The following is a 25750-nucleotide window of genomic DNA, read 5'->3' as shown; positions in this document are numbered from 1 at the left end:
TATGACGGTTACAGTCTCCTGGGGGTGCGTGTGTGTGTCATGTAATCCCCTTTTGCAACCTTCTGACAAGCAAACTCAATGGGGAAGCTAGATTCACTTAAAACAACGATGTTACTAACTTGACACCCGCAGTGCTTCACTTAACAATTGTGGCAAGAAAAGTGATAAAATGGAGCAAAATTCACTCAGAAACAGAAATTTTGGGCTCAGTTGTGGTCGTAAGACAAGGACTACCTGTAGAAACGGGAGCAAGAGCAATGAGAGCAGTAGAGCAGAAGAAAGATGTAGAACAGGAGAACAAAAATGTAATTACAGCAATATGTTTGACTGCACAATGGAGAAAGAAGGACAGTTTGGTGAGATGGTTAAAGTGCTGGCCTAGAAGCTAGGAGTCAATGACTTCTTTTCCCTACTTTGGTATGAAAAACTAGTTGGGTGACTTTGGGCCAGTGTCCTTCTTTCAGCCCACTTCACTTTGCAGAGTTGTGAAGGGGGAATAGGAGGTGGAAGAAGTGTTGGTATGCTTGCCACTTGAGGTGCATATGAAAAAAGGTGGGATAAATAAATCTTTGAAAAAAGTAAGACAAAGCATCGTCTCCCCTCCGCACTGAATGAAGTAATGGTCCTGGGAATAACAGTGAGTTCTCAGTCCACAACTCACTTTAAAAATATAATGAACAAGATAAGATACTAATACAATCTGATATTTTGCATTAAAAGTTTTTAATAGGCATTCTCAGAATGATATACTAAATAAAATTTCTCGTGATAAATCTTTTTTAAATCTTGTCAAGAGTCTTTTAGCATCTGCACTAAGTTTTCAAAGCAATTTGCGTTCTCTACATAGTGAAAAATTAGTGCAATCTTACTGATCTGATATGGGGCAAAGGAAGGCAAATCAAAACACTAGACTCACAGTCACAAATGCTTGGAATGAATACACCAGCTGTAGTTATATGCACACAGCTAACTAAAAGTCATGGTGTTGAAGGTGTCTTTTCCTACAAAGATGATATATCCTGTAGATGGCACTCTTGAACTGTCTGAAAAGATTTTAGCTCTGCTCAGAAATTGAGCACACCCTAAAGGTATTTAACAAAACAAAAATATTCCGGAGATTGTGTTTTGTTGCAGTTTACCCCACAAAGAATATTTTGAGCTTCATTTTAGCTCCAAAATGTATAGATATATTCTTATGTGTGGCTCAAAAACAAAAGAACACATCAATTAAAGCCTGATTAAAGCCTGATTTTCCTTTAATCATTACCGCCCTATTTTTTGCATTCTCTTGTCTGAAGAAATGACAGGAAGATTGTTACATTTTTCTACCTATTTGGGTGTTTTGTTTAGCCATAGAACAAGCTTGCTGCTGCTTCCTTGTTACTGTCTAGTTACTGGCAGATTAATTGCTTTATTCACTGTGTTTATGCACCTAATTTTATTCAGATTTTTTATCAGAATATACAGAGCTTAATACTATATTCTTACCAATTTACAAGACTGCCACCCAATACAAGAGCCAAAAATGTACAAAAGGAAGAATCAGCCAGAACACACAATTAATTTAGCAGCACTATACTCTTGTTGCCTAAAACCCTGTGAAGTGTTAGGGCAACTTTTAGAGTTTGATTGATTGGTTGAATATATGCTGTCAAGTTGGTGCCAACTCTTAGAGACCACATAGTTAGATTTAGAGTGTGCAACATATATATTTATATAGATGGTCTTTTGCTCCCTCAAGTCTGTCTTTATCTGTTGCGAAGATTGTTTGATTTGAAAACTGTTTCAATACAACTGCTTGTTGTATTAATGAACAAAGTTTATTAATTCGCCAGATTCAGGAGGTTTAGTCATTTTGCAAATAGAGTCACTATATTTGATCTGCCCTGGTATTAAAAAACTTGAATCAAAATGTATTTTTAGCAGAGGACAGTGGCAGCCAGAGGAACCAAAGATCTTATCCTTCCCTTGATCTTGCATTCCTCACTGAGATAAAACTTTAGCTATCTTAACAAACTAATTAAGCTCATTAGAAATATAATGGGTGATACACTAACTTACAAATGGAAAGCAAATGTCACAAAAGCAGCTCAGCTGCTCAAGTTGATTCCATATAAAGGTATTTTCAGGCAGTTTCAAGAGGAGAAAAATTCCTCAGTAGCCCATTCAAACAACGGTCACTGTTTTTGTAACCTGATAAATATCAAGACTATAATAATGTTTCTCTGTTCCTTTCTGAGACTAGATTACAATGAAAGATACTTATTTTATTTAATCTAGGCATTTCCTTTTATAGACTTGCCAAATGTGATTTATTATCAAGATATTTTGGCCTAACTCTGGTTAATCTGTAAATCCTTCCCATCTCACAACTACCTAGTTTGGCTTGCCTGCATTTTTATGATCTTTGATAGATCCTTTTCATTATGCACATTGATCACAAGTAAGATTCCATCTGTATTGCACCAAGCAGTTTCTCTAGAACCTAATCTGCTGTTTCCTCAGCCCCAAATGCATTTTTCCTTTCAAGACAGGGCATAGGAAGAATTTCCTCATGGAATAAGTCATGGCAGCAAGGTCACATCCAAGAGAAGTAAACGAAAGCTATTTTTCCCCCTTAGGGCTGCAAAAAGAAGATGCGGATCTAATCAACCAGGTGCAGATCTAATACTCTTCATAAATACAGTACCTAGCAACCGGTTTCTTCTGTGAATTCTGTACTGAGTATTGCACCAGATTGGAGCATGCCGGTGTAATTGCTTTAATTGCTTCTAATCTGCTCTGCTGTAGATGCTTATGTGTTAATAATTCGTATTTTGATAGAGTGTACCAACCCATGTTCTAGTCTGATGAAGAAAAAGTATAGGGTTGTTACTATAGCTATTGCACAGCACAGTTTTGAAAGGGCGTGACACATTAGCTAATAATGGGGTTCTTTTGTTTCAATTCCTTTTGTAATGAAAAATATTGATGCTCAGTTATTCCAACTGGTTTCATTGCAGGGAGATAAGATACTATATAAGCCATCTGAATACATGAGATGCAGAATTAATCTTTCAGAGCCAGAACGCTAAAGAGGGAGACTAAAGTCTTATCCAAGTGCTATACTTGAGTGGGTTACAACTGCAGAGACACATATGCCAATCCTGATTTCTGCCTGGCTGAGCAGGGAGGCCTGAAAACAGTTTCATGCTATTTCAGTGCCAGTTTCCTACTGAGATTTGTTGTTGTTGTTTTTTTTTACTGTATTTGCTGCTAGCAATATTGTTAACAATGTTTTTTTTATTGTCTTTCTTTCTGCATTTATTTCTATATTGTTTTCTCTTTTGTATAAAATGTTTTTAGATGTTTTGTGTGCTGCCCAAAGTGTTCTGTTTGTATATATTCTACAAGTACAAAAATTAGTTAACTGAAGCAAGGGAAAGAGAAAAGAAAGGCAAGGTTACTTTTCCATTGAGTTGCAGTCAAGGAAGCACCTCCATGGTGGTGCTTTTTATTCATGATGAATCTGGACAAGGTAATCTTTTTTTTTTTTTTAGAAGAGTGTTTAACTAATCATCATTTAACAATGATCCTATAATATTTACCTGGTCAAGGCATGTATATGACGCAGTTCATCTCCTTGAGGGCTTCAGGTCATTTGAAGGCTTTTTCCTCCAATGCATCCAGACATCAGAAGACGTTTCTGTACGGGCATTGAATGATTGCAAAGCAAAGCATCACAGCAGATTTGCATCACCTTTTTGAAGTGGTTGGTTCAAGCATCCTTAACAAAACAGCACTGAAAGGATGCTTTTGTTCAAAGCACCATCAAAATAAAAGTCTAACGTTTTGCAGAGCCATACTACTTACATCTAAGCAAAAAAAGAATTACACTCCCCCCCCCCGCTTTCCTGCTGACACAGTCCTGTCCATCATACACTTGTCACTATAGACGAAATCGGCATAAGCTGAGCTCAATGGAAATAAGAAAGGCTTCTGTGCAAGGAAAGATAACAATCTGTGGTGGTTTCAGTGCTGTGTCAATTTGTTGTTGCCCTCTGGTAAAGTATTCTATGCCCTTTAGCTATTTTTGTCAGAAAGCACAGCTGAATCCAAATTTAAGCAGATAACCTAAACAAACTGCTGAGTTTTACAGTAAAGCACACTGAGATCCTAATAAAGCCATTGATTTCCTCCCTGGTAAGGGAGTGAAAGGTTATCCTTGTCTTCTCACTCTGACAATGACAGTTAATAGGAAGTTCTAAAGAAAGTTCTCCTTCAGCATAATGCAGAGAAACAAATGAGACCAGTAGAAAAAATGGTTTCATGAATATTCTTCATGTAAGTGCAAAACCCCTTACTCTTCAGCAATAAAATTACTGGGTAAAAGCCCTTAAAAGAACACATACCCCCAAAGATGGATTCCATTGGGTATGCTATCTTGCTATTTGTTGATTTTTTTTGCAAAAAAACCCCAGAAATATAATCCCCGTGTTTTGGCAAGCAGAGGGCCCATTATTCCTTGTGGTTTTATTCCTGACACACACAGAGAGATTACTAATGTGACATTTTATTCCAATCACACTTTTGGTATTTTTATTGGTAGAATAAGATATTGGTATTTCTTATTGTTCATTCACAAAACATTTAAAGAAATTCAGTTTATGGGGGGGGGGGAATCAGAAGGTAAGTTGACAATGTTGATTTAGCCCAATGTGTATTGCAGAATATCTCCTGTGGGACATTGATATTTTGCACTTGAATATGAGGGTTTGATTTTAAGAAGAGATTTCCACATCTCTTTTTTAAAAGAGAGGAAAGCAATCCAAAGGTAAAAAGGTCACACTAAATCCTAGATACATAGATGTGTAGAATTATTCCCTGTTGATTTTGTTTCTAAATAAATCTTTAAAAGTAAATAAAACCTTAATTCACTCTCTCTGGCCTGCTAAACTCCTCGGCATGAGAATCCTTCTCCCAGGAAGACCAAGCTGTTTTATCAGATCAAGTTTATCTACACTTCTGCTAACCTAGTCAAAACTAATACCCTAATCAAGCTAAGGATACTGGTTTTTAATCTTTTTCATTTCTCCACAAAATCAACTTTCTGTTTTAGTGCACTAAACCCAAACAAGTTTGTCTCCAGCTTTTATTTCCTTTCTTGCTAGTTCTATAACTGTATTCTCCCAAGACCAGCAATTGATTTTTCAGTCATTGACTGAGAAGCAGTTATAGTCCCAGAACCTCAAAGTGCTGCAATCTTCCCTTCTACATTTCCAAGAAAGCCAGGGAGACTACAAGTTATAGATAGACACAAGAAATTGTACTTCCATTGAAATTTTTGAAGAACAGTTGAGGTAAAAGTGAAATGCCCTGTTTGTTTCCAAATAACTCCTCCCCAAAGGCCCAGCTTTTGTGCCTCTCGTCTGGAGGAGTGATCAGGATGGCTAGGATAGAACTGAGAAGAAATTTCTAAAGGGCTAAAATGCAAACACATAGTGTGAGATCCTTGTGTGAAAAAAGAACCTCAGAACCTTGCATGCCTGAAGTTAACTTTTTTGAATCCTTACTATTATTCTGCACCTCTGCTTTCCAACTACAGTATTCTTCTGCCTATCCAATAGGACCCCCAAGAAAGTGTCCACTCTTCTATCTAAAAAAACAGAGCACCAGGTGTTGAGTCCTTGGCGAAAAGCAGACACGAGAAGCAGTTGTAGTTCTCAGTTTTCTTTATTCTGTGTTCAGCTCACAAGTAGATGGCTTCAGCAGCTCCCAAAACCTCCCAGCTTCTTATATAGGCATTTCCCGGGTCAATGCGATACTTTTCCCGTGCCAGCACCCGCGCATGCGCACGGCGCTGGCGACAGCCTGTCTGGTCCCGGGCAGCTTTGCACCTGCCCGGGACCGCCTGCAAACACCCCGAGCCGTTTGCAAGGCTTGGGACATAACACCAGGTAAGCAACCCAAGCCTTGGGGTCATATGTAGTTCTCAAATCCTGGTCCTTTGTTTTGAAGTACTAAATAGACAAAAATAATAATGGAAATTGTAAAATAAGCCTTACATTTTTTTATTTAAAAAAGAAAAGAAAATGAGGAATGCCAGCACTCATTCCTCTCCTGAAATACAGGGAGAAAATCCTGGACCCAGACATATGAATGATATTCTCATATCCTCCTAGCACTGTTCTCCTACTTTTATGGCTCTCCCAAGACATATTCAATGCCGTTCCCAGCCACCCCTTCCTAGCAAAATGAATATCACTTCTTTCAAGGGAAATTTTGCACCAGTTCCACCTAAATAAAAGAACTACATTGGTCAACAGCGTAACTGCTTCCTAAGCTCACCTTCTTCTCACTGAATCCACAACAAAACCTCACCTCATGCAGGTTCAGAAGGTTTTCCAATTTGCATCTCATATTAAATGTTACTGAATGGATTTTCACTTCCAGACTTTCTTGAATTGTCAGCTAATGAATTCCTTTGTGCAGCTGCATTTTTGCACTGTGAAGTTTGCCACTATTTATTTATTTATTGTCCACATTTCTATCCCGCTGCAGTCCAGAAACTCTCAGCATCCTATGCAAAATTATGCACAGCAGTTTCCACCATTTAAGATACTCTGTTGCCTTGAGACATCAAAGCTATTTGTCAATGACAAATGGTATGGGGAGGAGATGAAATTTAATGGGAAAAGTCAGCTATGAATCTGTCTTTCATATGAAAGTGTAATATATGTGACTGTAGTGCAAGAACGTTATTCTAGAAGCTAATGAGATTAAGATAACACAGTCTTTTGCACAGATATGTCATTATTCAGGGTTGTTTTTTTTAACAACTAGGTTAAAACCAGCATTTTATTCTGCTCAGAAAGTTTGCAAGGGGAGAAGGCAATCCAGATCATTAGATCCAGTACTGGGCAGCCTCCTTCCAATGGTCAGCTGCCTAGTCAGCTTTTCTGGATGGTAGTTTGGTATTCTTTCTCTCATGGGAAGTGGATTCAACAGGAAACTTGGAAGTGATAAAATTGGATTGTCTGGCTCCCCAAAACAGAATAGTCCCAAAGGAGAATATACAAGGACCAGAGTCAAGGGGTCTTTGACCACAGTTGTTTGAAGCAGTCAATAGTTAGGTACTAAGCTGATCTCACCCTCCTCAGTCTCCTGACTCAGCATCAGCATCAATCCATGTCATATTTGCCGGTCGCAATCGGTATTGGTGGGAGGGCAGAGGTCAACCCCAAGGCCCCTTGAATGCGGCGTGCCAGAGGGGTCGGTCCTCTCTCCCCTCCTATTTAACATCTATATGAAGCCACTGGGTGAGATCATCAGACAGCACGGGGTGAGGTTTCATCAGTATGCTGATGATACCCAGTTATATATCTCCTCCCCGAGCTCTCTCAGTGAAGCGGCCAATGTGATGGGCCGTTGCCTCGAAGCTATGAGGGTCTGGATGGGGGTTAACAGACTCAGGCTCAATCCTGACAAGACCGAGTGGCTTTGGATGTTGCCTCCTAAGGAGCATGTCGACTGTCCAGTGTTGACTCTTGCGGGGGAAAATATACCCCCTTCAGAGCGGGTTCGCAACTTGGGTGTCCTCCTTGATCCACAGCTGAATTTGGAACATCAACTGACAGCTGTGGCGGGGAGGACCTTTACACAAGTTCATCTGTTGCACCAGTTGCGACCCTACCTGGACCGGGAGGCTCTCCTTACAGTCACTCACGCCCTTGTCACCTCACGTCTGGACTACTGCAACGCGCTCTACATGGGGCTACCCTTGAAAAGTATTCGGAGACTACATTTGGTCCAGAATGCAGCCGCGCGAGTGCTAGTGGGTGCTCCTCGATACACTCACGTTACACTTATCCTCCGTGAGCTGCACTGGTTGCCTATTGGTCTCCAGGTCCAATTCAAGGTGTTGGTCATTACCTTTAAAGCCCTATATGGCTCAGGGCCAGGCTATTTGCAAGACCGCTTACTACCTCATAGTTCCCTACGTCCGGTTAGATCCCACAGGCTGGGCCTCCTTCAGGCCCCGTCGGCCAAGCAGTGCCATTTGGCAGGGCCGCGGAGGAGGGCCTTCTCTGTGATGGTGCCCACGCTTTGGAACCAGCTCCCCCCCAGAGATTAGGACCGCTCCCACCCTGTTGGTCTTCCATAAGCTACTTAAGACCTGGCTTTTCCGGCAGGCCTGGGGTTTATAAAACCTGACCCCTGGATGACTGTCTTTGTACTGTTTGTTTGTTATGTTTTATGTGTTTTTTTATTGTTAGCCGTCCAGAGTCCTTCGGGAGTGGGGCGGCTTATAAATTTTAAAAATAAAATAAAATAAAATTGCAAAGTGATTTAATGCCAGAACAGTTAAAGTTGACTAAAGTTGGGATGGGAATGAGATGAACATGGTATCAAGGGTCCCTGCCAAAGAGAAGAAGGTGCTGTATTTACCTGTAAATAAGGAAATATTCCAGATCATAAAGAAATACAAGAACTTTTCATTTTGTGTATGTTTACAGTGATACTGTAGAATATTTGGAGGGCGGCTGCACTTCAATATCTGTGTATGTCTATAGAGCTTCTACATATTCTTAATAAACCATGTATCCATTTATGGGCATAATAACAGATATGCCGACTTTGTTTATGATTAATCTGACTTTATCTCTGTGAAACAGCATCATACTGGCGTCAACAGCACATGCTGAGATAATTATGGCTCAGAACGCAAAAAAGGAAGGACCATTAATTTGAGGAAAATGTTTATGGAAGCGCACAAATATTTTTTTTTAATGGTGCTCTGGAGAAGTCAAAACCCATTTATAGCCACTAATACAAGGAAGTTATTTACCAGTGGATCCAATTACTTGTGAGTCAGAAAACATATTAGGGACTTTTCAAAAAGCTTCCTTCATTTTTTAAAAGTATACTAGAACTCATTAAGCCACATGGCAGTGCAGCTGCTCAAAATGTTGCTTTAGAGGACATTAATTTTGCCAGATTTCAGCTATATACCTACAAGGGATTTCAGTTTGTGAAATCTTTTCCCTTGACCTATTTTAAGGCAGAGATAGCTGAGATAAAGAATGGATAACACAGTAGCCATCAGATTATGCTGTACTGTTCTAATACAGCAAGTCTACTTCAGTCTAAAAAATAAAAACATGCCATAAATGCTCAAAAATCAAATGCTTACCTCCCACTTGTTTTTAATGGATGTCAGGCTTGGAGTGACATCAAAAAGTGACAGCGTACTTTTCTATGGAGTGGTGCAGCTTTTCTGCTTCTATCTGGATTTTGAGAGGTGTTAGGTAAGTTAGCATAAAAAATTGACAATGATGGGAAAGAATATTGATTATTGCCTCCAGTGAGATGCCAAGCTACACAATGGCAGACTTGGTTTCAGTGGCAGACTTGGTTTCTTCTGGGCAAGATTAATTACCAGTGATTTGTCTTTGTTTTATGACTTAGCTTTGGAGCCTTTAACTTTCTGAAGGCCCAGAAAGGTTGGCAAGTTTATCATTACCCTCTTAAAATTGACAGGGCTTCCTTGTGTTTGGGTTGTTAGCAATGCAGTAACTTAGCATTATCACTATGATGTCGTCCAAATCAGGAAGCAGGCTCCATAAGAAGACTAGACCTATATTTAGTGAGATAGACTGTATCACACTATTGCAAGCCTAACAGTATTTTATGCTACCTCCTCCCCCTCACCACCATCCGCTTCTTATAAGGAAGGGAGAACCCAGTCTGAGTTTCTTCCTAACACTTTCCCTTTTTCACCTGTTGTCATTCTAAGAGTCTCTGGATAGTTTCCTCAAGGTCATCTCTTTGGCTCCCTACACTAAACGAGTAAATAAAAGGTGGCTGGCATTAGCAGTAGTGGAAATACAATGCTACAGAGAGAGGGCATTAATAATGAGAGCTGATTCTGGCAGGCTGTGAGAAATGGGCAGTTTTTAATTGCACCGTGTTTTCTTTTGTAACCAGGAAAATGTGGGAGTAGGTTACTAAATGCTTGAAATCAGTGGCTTAAGTACTCCTCACCCTTCCTCTTTCTGTGGCACTGGATTATTCTATAAAACCTCACTTATTCAGACATAGTGTGGGTTTGGTAACAACTTAGCTCTATTGACTTCCATATATTTCTGATGTTATGGCTGACCTAGTTATCCCCTCTCCCATATGCCAGTTTCTAGAAGAATACAGAAATAATGTTTCTTGGTAAGGAGCTGAATGTAAGAATTAATGCTCAAGCTACATTCCTAGAAAAATGCTAGTGCTTAATTTGTCCCTGGCATAGAAGCTTTGTTTCACATTAATGCAGCTCACATTGCTGACGACTGCATAGATAATTATGAAACCAGATTACTCTAGAGTTTATTCATTATATTAGAGTATTAGAGTGTATGGTAACAGCAGTCTAGTAATCATGGCGCTTTGATCATTTATAAATTAGATTCAGCTACTCTGTTCAATTTTATATTTTCTATTAGAGGGTTCTGATTTGGAACTATGGATTCTTTTCTCTGTATCATTCTAAAAAAAATACTAAAGCCTGTTCCACTACAATATACAGATTTATTTACAAAACATATTGGTGGTGCTTCAATATGTTTTTTAAAAAAAAATAATAAAAAAATAACAGCAGATTCAGTGCCTCCATCAATATATTAGCTGGCTTCCTGCCACTAATCTTTTCTTCTTATTTTTAATGCTCATGTGCTACATTTGTTTTCACTGAATGCTTCCTTTTTCCTCTTATGCAACGTTGAAATGCAATTCAAACATGCTTAGATGGATGTAAATCAAGCCAAGTTCAGAAAAGTAGCATAACAGGAAATTGCTCTAGTACTGGTGTTCTCTCATTATCCAGCTGGAACCTTAAATTTATAGCAAATGCAAAAATACAAATTAAAATGTAAAACAAGCATTTTCTGCTTAGAAAAATTGTACGAATTCTAAAGTACCACTTTATAATTCCACTTGATTGGAGGAACATCAGATCAAGTTCAGGTTTTTGTGTTGCTTAAGCTCTGAGAAGACATGACTACTTGCTTTAAAACTGGAGAATCCAAAAAGTATTCATGGCAAAATGGTAATGATAAAGCTGCCTATATTCTTCATGTCTAATGCTTTATAAAAACCAGTCCAGGCAAGACTCAAGGTACCTCTTACTACAGAGAATTACTGTAAGGCTTCACTCTTGAGCTTAGCAATAAATCACTAATTTTCCAAAAGTTCACCCTCAGCTCAACTTCTCAGCTAGACTTCGCAGAAGGCTCAGAAAAATGCTTTGGCCAGATTAGATTTTTTTTTTTAAACAGAAAAGAATGAAGCCAGGCACAAAACTATTAATTGCCCACTGCAGTGCAGAGTTGCTCGGAACTGTTACGTACAACATTCTCATGAAATCAGACCAGAGAATTATCCTGCCTTAAAAGGAACTGGTTTAATAAGATGTTCCTAATATGTTGTACTTCTTTAATAGTGCTAAAATCCATCTGAGTTTCTTTAAGAAATAAATTAGTTCAAATGTAGCAGGATGATCAATTTGGTATAGTGGTTAAGACACTAGGCTAGAAACAGGGAGACTGTGAGTTCTAGTATCACTTTTAGTCTTGTCTGGTTGCTGAGCACCCAAAATGCAGTACTCTGAGAACAGGGATGAGTGATGGGGCAGCTGTTGGAACTTTGAAATTGGGTCATACCCATTTGGGGCTGTGTCATAATTCTGAATGGCCACTAAGTGCCTGGTTGTAAGTTGAGAACTATACATATTTGGTTGTATTTTAAGAGCTAATTTGTTGAATGGAATGGAATGGAATGGAATAGAATAGGATAGGATAGAATAGAATAGAATAGAATAGAATAAAATAGAATAGAATAGAATAGAATAGAATAGAATAGAATAGAATAGAATAGAATAGAATAGAATAATAGCAGAGTTGGGAGGGACCTTGGAGGTCTTCTAGTCCAACCTGTAGGGTTTCCTGCCTGAACAGGGGGTTGGGATAGATGACTCCAAGGTCTCTTCCAATTATTATTATTATTGAGGATCATTACACAGTCAGCCAGTTGTTCAGACTGGATTTGGCATTTTTGTCTACCTATCGAGTCCTTACCAAGGACCTGGGATAGGCAGACGTGGATGTTTGATGTTATTACAGATATTGTTGCAGGATGGAAGTAGTTCCTAGTAAGGCCGCCTTTTGCAATTGGCTAATGGTGAATTGGTCAATGCCAATGGTGTTCAAGTTGTTGTTGTTGTTGTTATTATTATTATTATTATTATTATTATTATTATTATTACTGTTGTTGTTGTTGTTAGCTCATTGTATGTAATTAGGAACATTCCATGGTAGGAAATATGGAGAACAGGAACACAGCTTTAAAAATTGGATTACAAAGTACCAAAATGTAAAAACCTTCCCCAATCTGTGCCCGTAGTTATATTGAGCTACATTTGCCATTGATTGAAATAAGCCTAAGTCTGGTTATGGTGACTGTGATAATGGGCAAAGTAGTCCAAACTGGAGACCACTGAGATGAAAAGTGCTAGAGATTTCTGTTGAAACATGCTGCCTATTTTGAAATGAGTGATGTAATACAATTTGATATACCTGTTCATATTCTATTTCCATGTAAATACTGTGTGCTTATACATGTGTGTGTTTTATACATATGAAAGGCATGTTGGACTACTGTATCTTTTAAGAGTTATAAATTATGCACTGAATGTTCTATTGAAATCTAAGTGCTCCTAAATAGGAGTGTTGCCTTCTCTTAATGTTTGTATTTATTTTTCTTTATTTAAGTCAGAAATAAAATTACACTCTTGCAAGATAATGACTGGATTTTATTGAGAAAACCTGCACAGCTGCATTTCATGCTTTTGAATTACGATCCTCATAAGCAACAACATACTCCAGACACCAGCGCATCACTTTAAATGAGCAAATAAATTTCCAGTGATTAAATTAATAAGCAGGGCAAAGCAAACCTTAGTCTCTTCAGCTTTACTCCATCTCTTCTCTAAGACACAAAATATGAGATTTAAATTATTTCTGAAATAAGGATAAATTCTAGTTTTTGACTTGACATGGAATATACTAATCTGAAAGCCTAGAGACTTACTAAATACCTTGCAAGTTGGTGAGGTCACATTTCTGCTTATACATTCAGTTACTTTGCGGGGCAGGAAGAGAGGTCAATTGCCTTAATAAATTGTTGCTAGCTGACAATGTGTGGTTAGAGACTGTTCTAGTCACATCATATTCTGAGTTTATTTGAACTCTCGTCAGCTGTCATTTCCCATTTTTACTTAAGGCCAGTTATCCACAGACAATGGATCACCTGCTAATTACTGTATTTTAATTTGTGTTTCTTTCCTGTGTCTTTGCAAACTAAGGAAAAAATGACCATTGTTGATTTTCTCCACTCCAATATTTTCTCACCTGGGAGCCCCACAAAATGAAGCCAATGGCTATGTTGAGATCTGCCACTTATTGATGAAGATATAGAATAACAGAGTTGAAAGAGACCTTGGAGTCTTTTGATCCAACCCCTTGCTCAAGCAAGAGACCTGATTACCATTTCACACAAATGGCTGTCCAATCTCATTTTAAAAACTTCAAGTGTTGGAGCACCCACAACTTCTGAAGGCAAAACATTCCACTGATTAATTGTTCTCAGTATCAGCAAATTTCTCTTTATTTCTAGGTTGGATAAGTTTCCATCTGTTGCTTCTTGTTCTACCTTTAGGTGTTTTGGTAAATAAGCTGACCTCCTCTTCTTTGTGGTAGCCCCTTAGATATTGAAATACTACTATCATATTACCCCTAGTCCTTCTTTTTATTAAACTGGACATACCCAATTCCTGCAACCATTCTTCATATGTTTTAGCCTCCAGTGCCCTAATTATCTTTGTTGAAGTATGTTGCTGTAATGCCTTGACTGTAGTTTTTAATCCATCAGAAAGTTTCATGGCACTCAGAAGTTATATTTCTAATTTGAAGTTGGGGTGAAGGTGGGGCTCAATGAGATTTTTATTCTTTCAACACATGCATTAGAAAAGCAGAGAAAAGAAATATTGCGCTGAAAAAGGTGGATATTAATTAAACTGCTATATTTTCCATAAAGGACAAGAAGAAATTCACAGGACAAGAAGAAATTCAACAACACAGCTTTTTTTCTTCAATTCAATGTCTGCCTGACAAAAATGGAGTTGGTACAGTTACCAACTCAGTCAGAATAAAAGAAAATCCCAAACAGTCCTATTTGTTTCAGGATCTTTGCATTTTTATACATATCAATTATAACCCCACTGAACACCGCAGAATTCACTTCTAATTAAATATTTAGGTTTGTAATGTATTGCAGTCAAGGTATTATTTCAAAACTGAGCAAAATAGGTCTTGGTTCCATTTTTCATCATTATTCTCAATCAAAGACATTTAAGATAATTACTCTTACAAACTTTAATCTTCTTAGATTAAACTAGTTTATCTAAGAGAGAGAGAGAGAGAGAGAGAGAGAGAGAAAATAACCAACTCAGAATTTATTCTCATTTTCTAGTAAACTGTTTGTAATTTGAAACAAAGCTGATCAGCCATCAATAAGCACAATTTCAGTCCCATTGAGTTCAACCCCAGGGCTTCCTCCTCACAGGCTTCTACTGTAAAGAAATTATTACATCTTTGGATCATATTTTAAATATTATTCATTTTATGCATAATATTGTACTATGTATTATGCCTGATGTTTCCTCATAAATGCATTAGGCATGATATAGCAGGGCTGAAACTAACTTCATATTCTGCACCAGCCCTCTCAGACTTGGTATCCTTCAGCTGCTTTGAAGTATCATCATTCACAGATGTAAATTTGATACAGAATACTAATGGCCAAGGATTCACGACGCTGCTGACATCAATTGTACTTTCTCTAAAGAATTTTTAGAGTAACACTAGTCTGCAGATTAAAAGCTGCTGTTAAGGGGACAAGAAAGGGCATGACAAAGCAGCATTCAGTATTTACCTGGAAATATGTGCATACAATATTATTTTTTAAAAAATCTCTCTCCAGGCCTTGTTCTTTATGCAAATCTTTGTGTTGATTGGATGAAGCTTTGGTCATTTAATGTCTTCTCCTCTTGCCGAAGGTGTCTCATCCTAACTGAATCAAATTTCAAATTGATCAAATGTTTACATCCAAATCAATGGAGTGAGACAGATTTATTATTGATTTGTATTTCAAATTGATTTAACAACACAAACTGGAACTTCATAGATGTGTGTGTATGTGTGTCTGTATATGTGCATATATAAAACATTATTCATATGTAATTTAAACTGATCTCTCAGCGTATTATTCAGTCATGCATCAAGATTCTATATATGTTTATACCGGTAAATCCCACTGAATTCCCAAGATTGTCTTACATTTAAATATTATACATACATAGCTATAAATGAATCTCTTCCCCCTTTCTTCTAATTATGGTGTGGAGCTTGTTCAAATAATATTGAGACATTTTTTGGCAGCAATGAACTCCTAACCCCGATATACCATGATTTAAGCACACTAATTCAGCACAGCAAAATTCTTTGAGGCATTTTTAAATACCAGTTTTCATTTGGATTGAACAAGAAATTGCCTTGGAATTTCTTTCATTGGATAATTGTTGTTAATGAAGAAATTTAATGCAATTTAAATGAGTGGAGTGCAGCTTTCTTGTGCTTAGGATTTCTGCAAATATTTTGCCTTCATTGTCCAGTTCTTGTTCTAATAGTCTGCAGCCTTGACATTCTTCAGTTCACTTCCCAGGGAGGGTGTCAACTCCTTCCTTTGTAGTCCCCCCCCCCTCAGTAACAATGCTATTGTCAGATGCCTTGTTGGAGAATATCCACTTTCTCTTGAGAAACTGAGTGACATCTTCCCCCTACCTTGTCTGCCTATAAATTGGGTGGGAATTTTGAAAGTCCATTTATGCTCACCTCTAGTTCATGACTCCCAGCCTTGGACAGGCCTGCCATTAGATGATGGGAACAGCATGTGTGGCCATAAGTTTCCAGTTCTTGTCCTTTTTCTTGCTTTTATAATGAGCAACAATTTGCAACCTGGAAAGCTCTCAGCATGTCAATCTCTCTACCATTCTGTTATAGCTTCATGCCTGACCAACCAGATCAGCAAGGATTCCATTTAATGGATTATAACAGCACCACATGATCTGATAGGCTGCCTAGGCAGAGTGCTTTAGCATTCTTCCTCTCCTTATCCCATGCCACAGCATTTCCCCCCCAAAAAACCCTTGTAAGAACATAGTAGAAAAAGATGATTGGCTTTTATAGATAAATCAAAATTGACAAAAAGGGCATACTGTGTGTATTTTCCCTGGAAAATAGTGGTGAAGATCTGCTTTGTACTTTATTTTGGCCCAGCTTCTAATTATTGCTGCTGTGATCTTGGCTAACTTTACTGCTAGCTTACTTTGGAATAAGATTCTTTGAAACTATTCATATTACATCTTGAAACTCAGACTGCATGTTCTACAGCTTTGACTTATGACCTGAAAGTTGAAGCCATTTGGAAGAACTGTAAGAGAGGCCCCCTAATGCTGTCGAATCTAGCACTCTTTCTTCATGGGAACAGCAATAGGAAAGGAACAGCATTGCTTCCCATTGGTCTTCTAACTAATGGAAGCAGCTATGGACTTCACTGCATTCGTTTCATAGTGAAGAAGTGTTTCACGGTGAGAAGAGAAAAATACATTGACAGTTTGACATGGTGTTCACTCCAGATTGGTCACCTCTCTTGTATCAACCTATCCCAAAAGGTTGCTTTGGTAATACATTTAAAGGAGGGCGAAATCATATATCATTCACTTTGAACATTCCAAGATAAACAGGCTATAATGGAATCATCATCACATCCTGGGAAATAAGTCCCTTTGCCTAGAATTTTAAGTAACAATTAAAGTTTAATGGGTGAGTTCACCCCAGAAATGATGGAAAACCTGGCATGCTTCTTTAAAAGAAAAGCACAGTTAATTGTTTTTCATTTGACTTCTGCCATGAGGTCTTGACTTTTGTGGGCTAGTTAACCCAGTCTATCTATTCTGACTCTTTTTCTTTGATGAACTGATAGAAAAAAAGAAATTATACATGTGCTTGGTCCACATGTATAATTTGAATGAGGAACATGACATTTAAAGGAATGAAAGCATTTTGGGGGCAAAGCATGTTTCCAAAGCCAGCATTTATCTTGGTCTGAACACAATCCTTTGTCTGGGTGTCACAGGAGAAGGGAGAGTGAAGAGAAATGCCAGGCTGTCTCTGAAAGATGTGTTGTGTGATGCTGAGAGATGACAAGGAAAATGTTTGAACTGTCTAAGGGCTGCCACTTCAGTTTCTGTGGCCCTCTGCATTCCTGTCCTGTTGATCAGAACTCATATTTTCCTGGGAATCTACATTCTCCAAGTGATTGTGGAGAAGTTCTGGATCTTTGCCACTCAACACAGGTTATTTTTGGCAAAGGTGATAAAAGCACTTGCATCAAATGATGAGGAAGTTTATAATTGGGCCTCCTTTCCTTTCCTTGGTCTTCTAAATCCTGCCAAGTTCACATTGCAGAAAAATGGGGGTGGGGAAAAATGAGTTGGAAACTCACCTTTAACTGAGTCAATTTTACATTTATGCCTCAGTAAGTAAAAGCAATAGTACAATGTTCCAAAGCCTAAATGGGAAGTTCAGTCCAATCCAATTTATTTATCTGATGTGGTCAGGTACAAAAAAAGAGCATATTTTAAGTAGTTTCCTCCTGTTGGTTGCATACAATTGGCAATCCAATCTTGAAATATACCAATGTTTCATTACAGTAATTGCAGCTGTAATATTTTTTAATGTTTCAACATTAAAACATCAATATTAAATTACTGCTCATTTTAAAGAGCTCTATGAGTTCTGTTCGTCCATTCTGGGACACCCAGTATCCAGAGTAGCATCTGAAATTGCTTGTTCTGATTTTCATCAATCTGAAACCCAAAGCAATTCTGGAATCTCACAGCAAGTAGTAGAATTTTGATGTTGCAGAGATCTGGCGATCCTTTAGATGGCAACAAAGAAATACAGGAAAAAGAAAACCCTTTGCTGTCACCTAATGATCTCCTGGAGGAAAGAGTCGGGTTTTTAAAATATGTACATTTTCTCCCTTTGGGGCAGTCCAGTACTGGCTAGCTGCCAGAAAAGAAATGATTTGCAGTTTCTATAAGACAGGCAGATAGATGAACTGCCCAGGAAAACAGCAGCAACGTGAAATTATTTCCTTCCCGCTGTGCATCCTAAATGTGTGCATTGCATTTATCAGTACTATTCTGCAGTACCCAGAACAAATGTTGCAGTAATGCACATAACTCAGCTCAGCAGAAAACCCAAACCAAATACAAAGAAAAACTGACACTGCAGCAAACTATCAGACCAAGAAATCCAAAGATGCTTTTGCAGCAAAATACCCCCATCAACTTCATAATAAAATATTGGCTTGGAAAGGATCTTAGAAGTCATCTAGTAAAATACCCTGATCAGCCAGCAATCCACTACTAAGCTATTGTCGACATTCAGCCTCTGTTTAAGCACTTATGTCAAATTAACTGTGAGAGATTCACATAGTGTATTTCGAATATTTGAATGCATGCTAAAGTCTCCATAAGTAAGAAAATGCCACAAAGCACAGAGTGCAAGGATGAGTGAAGAGCAAAAGAAATTAAGAATTCGGGATTACTGCTGGAAAAAGAAGAGTAAATTATGTTGATGATGCTCTACTAAGTGCTAACTGGAATGGATGGTATCTGTGAATAATTTTTTTCTCCAGCTGGAGTACAAACCTTTCAGATTTTGTCCATCTCCTCTGAATTCTCAATGCAGCAAAGCAGACAGAGCACACTGATTCTGCTCCATGCTAAGAGCTTCCAAATTCTAGATTTTCCGTGCAAACAGAAGCTTGCATCTCTTCCCCCCCCCACTCCGAAAAAAAAGAGTTTATTCAATGAATTCTTTTTAAGAGAAAACCTTGGGTCGACATCCTTTTCACATTGTATTTCTCCCTTTCCGATCCCCAAATAACCTAACAGCGGTGGGGCTGACAAAGAATGGCAAAGCCTTGGAGGTGCTGAAAGAATCACACACATGCTTTACAAAGTTTTTAAAAAAATGGGTGGCAGTATTTATGAAAATAACTCTTGCCCAAGTCAGCAGTGCATTGATAAGAACAAAACCAATTTGTTTCAAGGTCACAGGATACATTGGCAACATTCCTGGCTCTGACTGCTTTCTCTATAGGGGATTATTAGGGTGCAGCAATTGCAGCTTGCAGGCTCTGTTTCAATGAGGGCCTTACCATTAGGTAGATTTCCACTTCAGTAGAATACCATTCTCCAGTCTACTCTTCCTCTTCCCAGGGGTAGGCAACCTTCGCTCTTTTATGACTCGTGGACTTCAACTCCCAGAATTCCTGAGTCAGCATGGCTGGCTTAGGAATTCTGGGAGTTGAGGTCCACGAGTCATAAAAGAGCCAACGTTGCCTACCCTTTTCTAGAGGAAGACAGTCATTAGCAGTCAGAGATATTTGCCATGAAATTACATAAACTTCAGGTGAATTCTCAACCTACGACCACAATTAAGTCCAACATTACTGTTGCTAAGCAAAACATTTGTTAAGTGATTTTTGCCCCATTTTATGGCCTTTCTTTCCAGAGTTGTTAAGTGAATCATTGCAGTTATTAAGTTAGTAACACAGTTATTAAGCGAATTCCTCATTCACTTTGCTTGTCAGGTTACAAAGGGGATCACATGACCCAGGACACTGCAACTATCGTAAACATGAACCAGTTAACAAGCATCCAAAATTGGATCACATGACCATGCTGGCTCAGGAATTCTGGGAGTTGAAGTCCACAAGTCACAAAAGAGCCAAGGTTGCCTACCCCGACCATGGGGATGCTGCAATGGTCGTTAAGTGTGAAAAATTGTCAAGTCCCTTTTTCAGTACTGTTGTAACTTTGGACGGTCAATAAAGAATGGTTGTACGTTGAGGACTCTCTGTACTAAGTATTCATGTGTCAGAATATTACCAAGGAAGTTCCGCAATTGCATCACAACACATTTAATCTCATGCCTTTTCCACCCAACTGTTGATACTCATTACTTTAGACCATGGGTATCAAACTCATTTGTGTCATGTGATGTATAGTGATGTTTTTTTGCCTTTGCAGAATTGGAGTGGGCATGGCCTGTGCGTGACATATCCGGCCCACAGGCTGCCAGTTTCACACTCCTGCTTTAGACATTCTTCTTCTTTGTTTCCTTCTTTTCTTTGCTTACAGGTAAGTCTTATTGAAGGTCTAAGCCAGTGATTCTCAACCTTTTTAATGCCGCGACCCCCAACCGGTTGTAAATCGAGGACTACTCAACCGGTCGTAAGTCGAGGACTACTCAACTGGTGCAGCACCGTTTGCAGAATGGGACTTTTGGCGGGCTCAGCAGGGCAGAGACAGCCTGGACAATTCCTATTGGCTTTTGAAAGCCAATAGAATTAGACTCTATTCAAGAGAGTCTATTCTATTGGCTTTCAAAAGCCAATAGAATAAAAGGGAGTAGCACAGATAAGGAAAAGGGGGAAAAAATGGCGGACTGCGTTGTTTGGTAACCCCCGTGAAATGGTCGTTTGACCCCAAATGGGGTCCCGACCCACAGGTTGAGAACCACTGGTCTAAGCCAATCTAGAGGTTGGCAACCCAACTGATTGGGAAGGAAAAACCTTAGAGCTACCCATTATCTCTCAACTGGACCAGTCTCCAATAGGGCATTACCCAAGCCCAGGCAGGGTTTTCTTTGTCTTTTTTACCAGAGTGATTAGGTAAATCTTATGAGGTTGTTTATATATAGTCACCACCTTCATCTCAACTATATCTCTCCTTGACTAATGTTTTTCATTCATTTTTTTTTGATGTTCTTCCCCCTCCCCCTATCCCAGGAGTCCCAGAAGCCACATAACATAACTTAAGGTATGTTTCTTCAACCTTATCTTGACTCTTCTGGGCTTTGAATAGTTTACAAGCTTCTGAACAATCAGACTTGATTATAACCCCTAAGCTTAAGGAATCACAATGATTATTCTGGAAAGAAAAAAAAAAGGGGGGGGGAGGGCTATGAATGTCATTTGGCCTACACTATGCCAGGAGAGAAATCACCCAAGCAAATTACAGCTGACCAACATTGTACAAACTGCAACCGTTTAATACCAGTTTAAGGCTGGGAAAACATTTTTCTGATTCCTCACCCTAATTTTGGTGAGTAAAAACGTCTGTTTTTATAATGCAATCTCTACTTCAGGACTAATGCAAATCTTGAAGTATAGATTGCATTATAATTTTAGTTGTATCATGTTTTATTTGATATGCAGATTAGCATTTCTTTACTAAAAGTCATGTAATTTCTTCTTAAAATCTAACTTCAATGAAATTATTAGTTTTATCTATGGGTGGGTCACACAGCTTCATTTGATGAGGTAAAAGGATGTTCTTGCAATAAGCATAATGATTGGTCCTCCTCCCGTGCCCTGGTAACTTAAGGACCTACAAAAATACCCTAGAAAATACCCTTGCTGGATTGACTGGATAACATGATCCATTCACTACACATCAGGAAGAAATTTCAAATGAGCCTGAAAATTCAAATTACCAGTCAATGAAAATTCATGATTATCAAAAATGTACAAATACTTATTAGAGATAGAGTTAGAGGAAGAAATAGTGAAAGGGCCGATGATAGCATGGGCACGAAATGTGGGGCGAAATATAAATTTGGAGGAATGGGAAAGATTATGGAACATAAATTGCAAACTGACACTATCAACTGCATACAGGGAGAACCAATATAAAATGATTTATGGATGGCATTTAACACTGGCAAGATTGGCCCAAATGCACAAAAATATAGACCCGAAGTGTTGGAAATGTAAAATTAGAGAAGGAACATTTTATCATATGTGGTGGCTGTGCCCCAAAGCAAAAAACTATTGGGAACGAATAAGAGATTGGATACAGGAGATAACTGAGGTACAAATGGACTTTAAACCGGAATTATTTCTTTTGGGCATAATAAATTTAAAGATTGAAAAACAACTCCAACATATCATTATACACATATTGACTGCAGCTTGTATAGCATATGCTCAATGTTGGAAGAGTGAAAATATACCCACAAATGACATGATTATGTACAAAATCTTGGAATGCGCAGAAATGAACGAACTCACGTTAGAATTAAAAGACAAAGAGACAACAGAATTTTATGAAATTTGGAATAAATGTTATAATTGGCTAGAACAGAGAAAGAAAAAGATATAACTATTGATGTAAATAAAATGTAAATAAGATGTAAAGAATGGTTAAAATGTATAGCATTGTTCTGTTAAAAGAAAAGATTTATGTTTATGTATTTTAAGTTTGTTTTGGTGTATACTGTATGGTGAAAAAAGAAAATAAAAAAAAAATAAAAAAAAGAAAATTCATGATTTACTAGTCACCAGCTTCATGGATACCTTCAAGAAAGACAAGTCTGTTGTTGTTGTTGTTTTTGGAGGAAGGAATTTAATAAAGCAAAATTTCAGAGACACTGAATTTTGGTGAGCTCTTAGTACTTAGTGCCTTAGTGAGTGCCTTAGAAGAACAGTGTTTTTATCAACAGTGTTGATAATTGAGGCCAAGCTTTCCACATCTTAGGATTGCAAGGAAACAACTGATTTCAACCAATAAAGGTGGTAGATGGTATTTTAACTTGCCCTCCAGTAATTTAACTACCGTATATGCCGGCGTACAAGGCGATCCGGCGTATAAGACGACCCCCGTCTTTGTTGCCGGGCCGCATTCCTAGAATGTTGTCTTATACACCGGAAACTACCAGTATTTCCATCGTATAAGACGACCCCCGTCTTTGGCGCCAATTTCAGCGCTCGCGGAAGTCGCCTTATACGCCGGCATATACGGTACATCAGACATGAAGCCAATACAATAGAAAAAACCTAGCAGAGCATTTGAGGCCAACAATATTCCTTGCTATTACTATTTGGAAATAATATAATAATGAAAAAAATCTTTGTTGGACAGTGGAGAAGGGGAGAATGGAGAGATTAGCTCTATTAAGGAGTAATGGAACAGTTATTCCTTCAGAAGAATTGTAGAGAGGCATATTTATTGAATTAATACGTACTTAACTGATTCTACAATGGTACATTTATTGTACCTGCTCAGAGTTTTTTCAAAGATAAAGTCTTTTCCAGGATAAAATACTATAAATTAAGAAAATCTAAACCATCCTTATTGGCCCAGATGTAGGTCTAATGAGAATACTTGTTACTATAAATTTTAAACATATTTTAATTACATTTTTAACTGTGTTTCAGTTAGATAGCTTCAGGGAATGTTTTCTTGAACACCATAATATTGGTAGATTAAAGCTTTCATCCCAACTTCATTTGATGGAGAGTAGGAGACTATTCAGTGTTTCAGATCCAAAAATATAAAGGAACTTTGGACCACTTTAGGATGCCCTCCTAATACCTGCCTGTAGTTCCTTCCAAACCTATCTTTGGAAATAATGAAGAATGCATGTAGTGTAGAGTTGAAATATTGGGACCTTGCTGCTTGCTGAGTTTGGTTTTCTTGTTGCAAACATTTCATTACCAAACCACATAATGTTGTCAGTGCTTTCTTTATGATACATTTGCAAGAAGAAAACCAAGATCAGCAAGTACTGTACAAGATCTCCAAAAGACATTTTACTTTACTTTGGTTTGAACTATCCCTCTGCAGAACTGTAGTACAAACTTTTTTTATTATTATTTTTGGTTTCTAGTCTAAAAAGCTTCATTGTCCTAGTGGAGTAAGTCTTGCAAGAATTTGGAGAAACCACACAACTGTTAAAAATACTCAGAATCTGGAATGCAGATTTAAAATAATTTCATTCTGGAGATATTTTGGCTGTTTCAAGAAAAGGTGGAAATCAGAGTTCTGCAGTCAAAAAATCCTCTTTATAGAGATTGGAAACATTAAAAAAAAGGGACGAGAAAGTAGAAACTGATCATAACCTACACTGTGTGCTTCTTAAAAAGAATTCATAATATAAGCAAATGCAAAATAATAATGAAATGTAAACTAAGTGTTAAAATATAAAAATCAAGTTCTTAGGTATTTGTGACAGCAAATAGAAATCCAGCATCTGTTGGGGCCATGGCCAGTGAATTTCTACAAGCTTAAAAAAAAAAAAGTCAGAAAACAGCATTGCAGTAGTCTTTCTCAGTAAGTGCCACATAGTTTGTTGTTTACCATTTAGTGAGATCAAAATGCAACCAAGTGTGGTATAACAATTGAAAATTAATGTGGCATTTCATGTTATCATGCTTCAATTAAACTATAGAGGGCTTGTCTATACAAAATGGATAGGCATGGAAGAATGAACAATAAAGCTGTCAGCTTGTGACATCTTTCTTTCTTTCTTTCCTTCTTTCTTTCTTTCTTTCTTTCAAAAAATTGAACATGGTCTGAGGATTAAGGTATGGCAAAGTTGATCGTGCCTGAAGAGGGAAGTGCTTTGCTAATCATGTTAGAGGCAAAGTAACTGCATTATTATCTAAGAATGAACTGGCTTGGCAGCAACACATGTGCAAAACATTTGGGCTTCTTAGGCTGCATCCCTTTCCACATTTAGTTTGGATTAAGGTCAATTAAATTTAATAGAGCTTACTTCCCAATAAACATGCATATGGTTAGTGAATCACAGTATTACTGTGATCATTATAATCCACAAGTGAAATGCTGCTACAAAAAAAAAGTTAAGTTTGGCTCCAAGCTATAACACATTTTAACAAAATCCTTGCATCAAGATTATGGGAAGAAATTATTATTTTATTCCCAAACCACTTTAGGATTATTATGTCCAGTTCTGGATTTCATATTTTAAGAAGAGCATTGTTAAATTTGAATAGTCTATAATGATATGGCTTAAAGAAATTGCTCAACATGGAAGAAGGGAGAGTATTTGAAATATTGTCATATGGAAGACAGCAGAGTTGTTTTTGGCTGCACCAGTGGGTAGGACAACAGTTAATGGATTTAAATTGCAGTGACATTAAAAGAACATTCTTTTAAATGTGAAAACTTAATGGAATGAGAAGAGAGAAACAACATGCCTCAAAGAAGGGCAATGACAAGTCACTTGTTTTGTTTGTATGTGATGGAGATAACCATGAAGTCATAAAGTGTCAAGCTAAGCTTGAAGAAATCTTTACCTATCCTTTTTTTACTTTTTATGTATTTATTTGAGGTTAAAAGATACCATACTGTGGAAAAGCTTGTGATAATGCATTGGTTTCCCTTTTTCTTCTAATACTGTCACTTTGGCAGTTGGTGTCTTTAGGGTAGGTTAATCTAGGAGACCAATTTATGAATGCCACATGCCATAATAACATTTCTAAGCAGAACAGTGCTATGGAGTCTGGGAGAAAGTCCATTGTGGAGGCATTGCCATTTCTTGTGTACTGCTGATTTTACACAGGTCAAGGCAGAAAGGAGAGTTGGCTTTCCCTCTTTTTCTCACAACTTTTACTTCCTTTGACCCGAGTACTTAGAGTGCTTAGACAGATAGGCCAATGCCCTGCAGAGGGGAGAAGTTGCTGAATGTCCTATTTTTGTTCAAAATGCATTAAACATGTACAAGGA

Source organism: Crotalus tigris, unplaced genomic scaffold (genome assembly GCF_016545835.1).
Source record: "Crotalus tigris isolate CLP2741 ecotype Arizona unplaced genomic scaffold, ASM1654583v1 scf7180000024437.13266115, whole genome shotgun sequence".
In the NCBI taxonomy this organism is placed as follows: Eukaryota; Metazoa; Chordata; class Lepidosauria; order Squamata; family Viperidae; genus Crotalus; species Crotalus tigris.
This window is presented reverse-complemented; position numbering follows the sequence as displayed.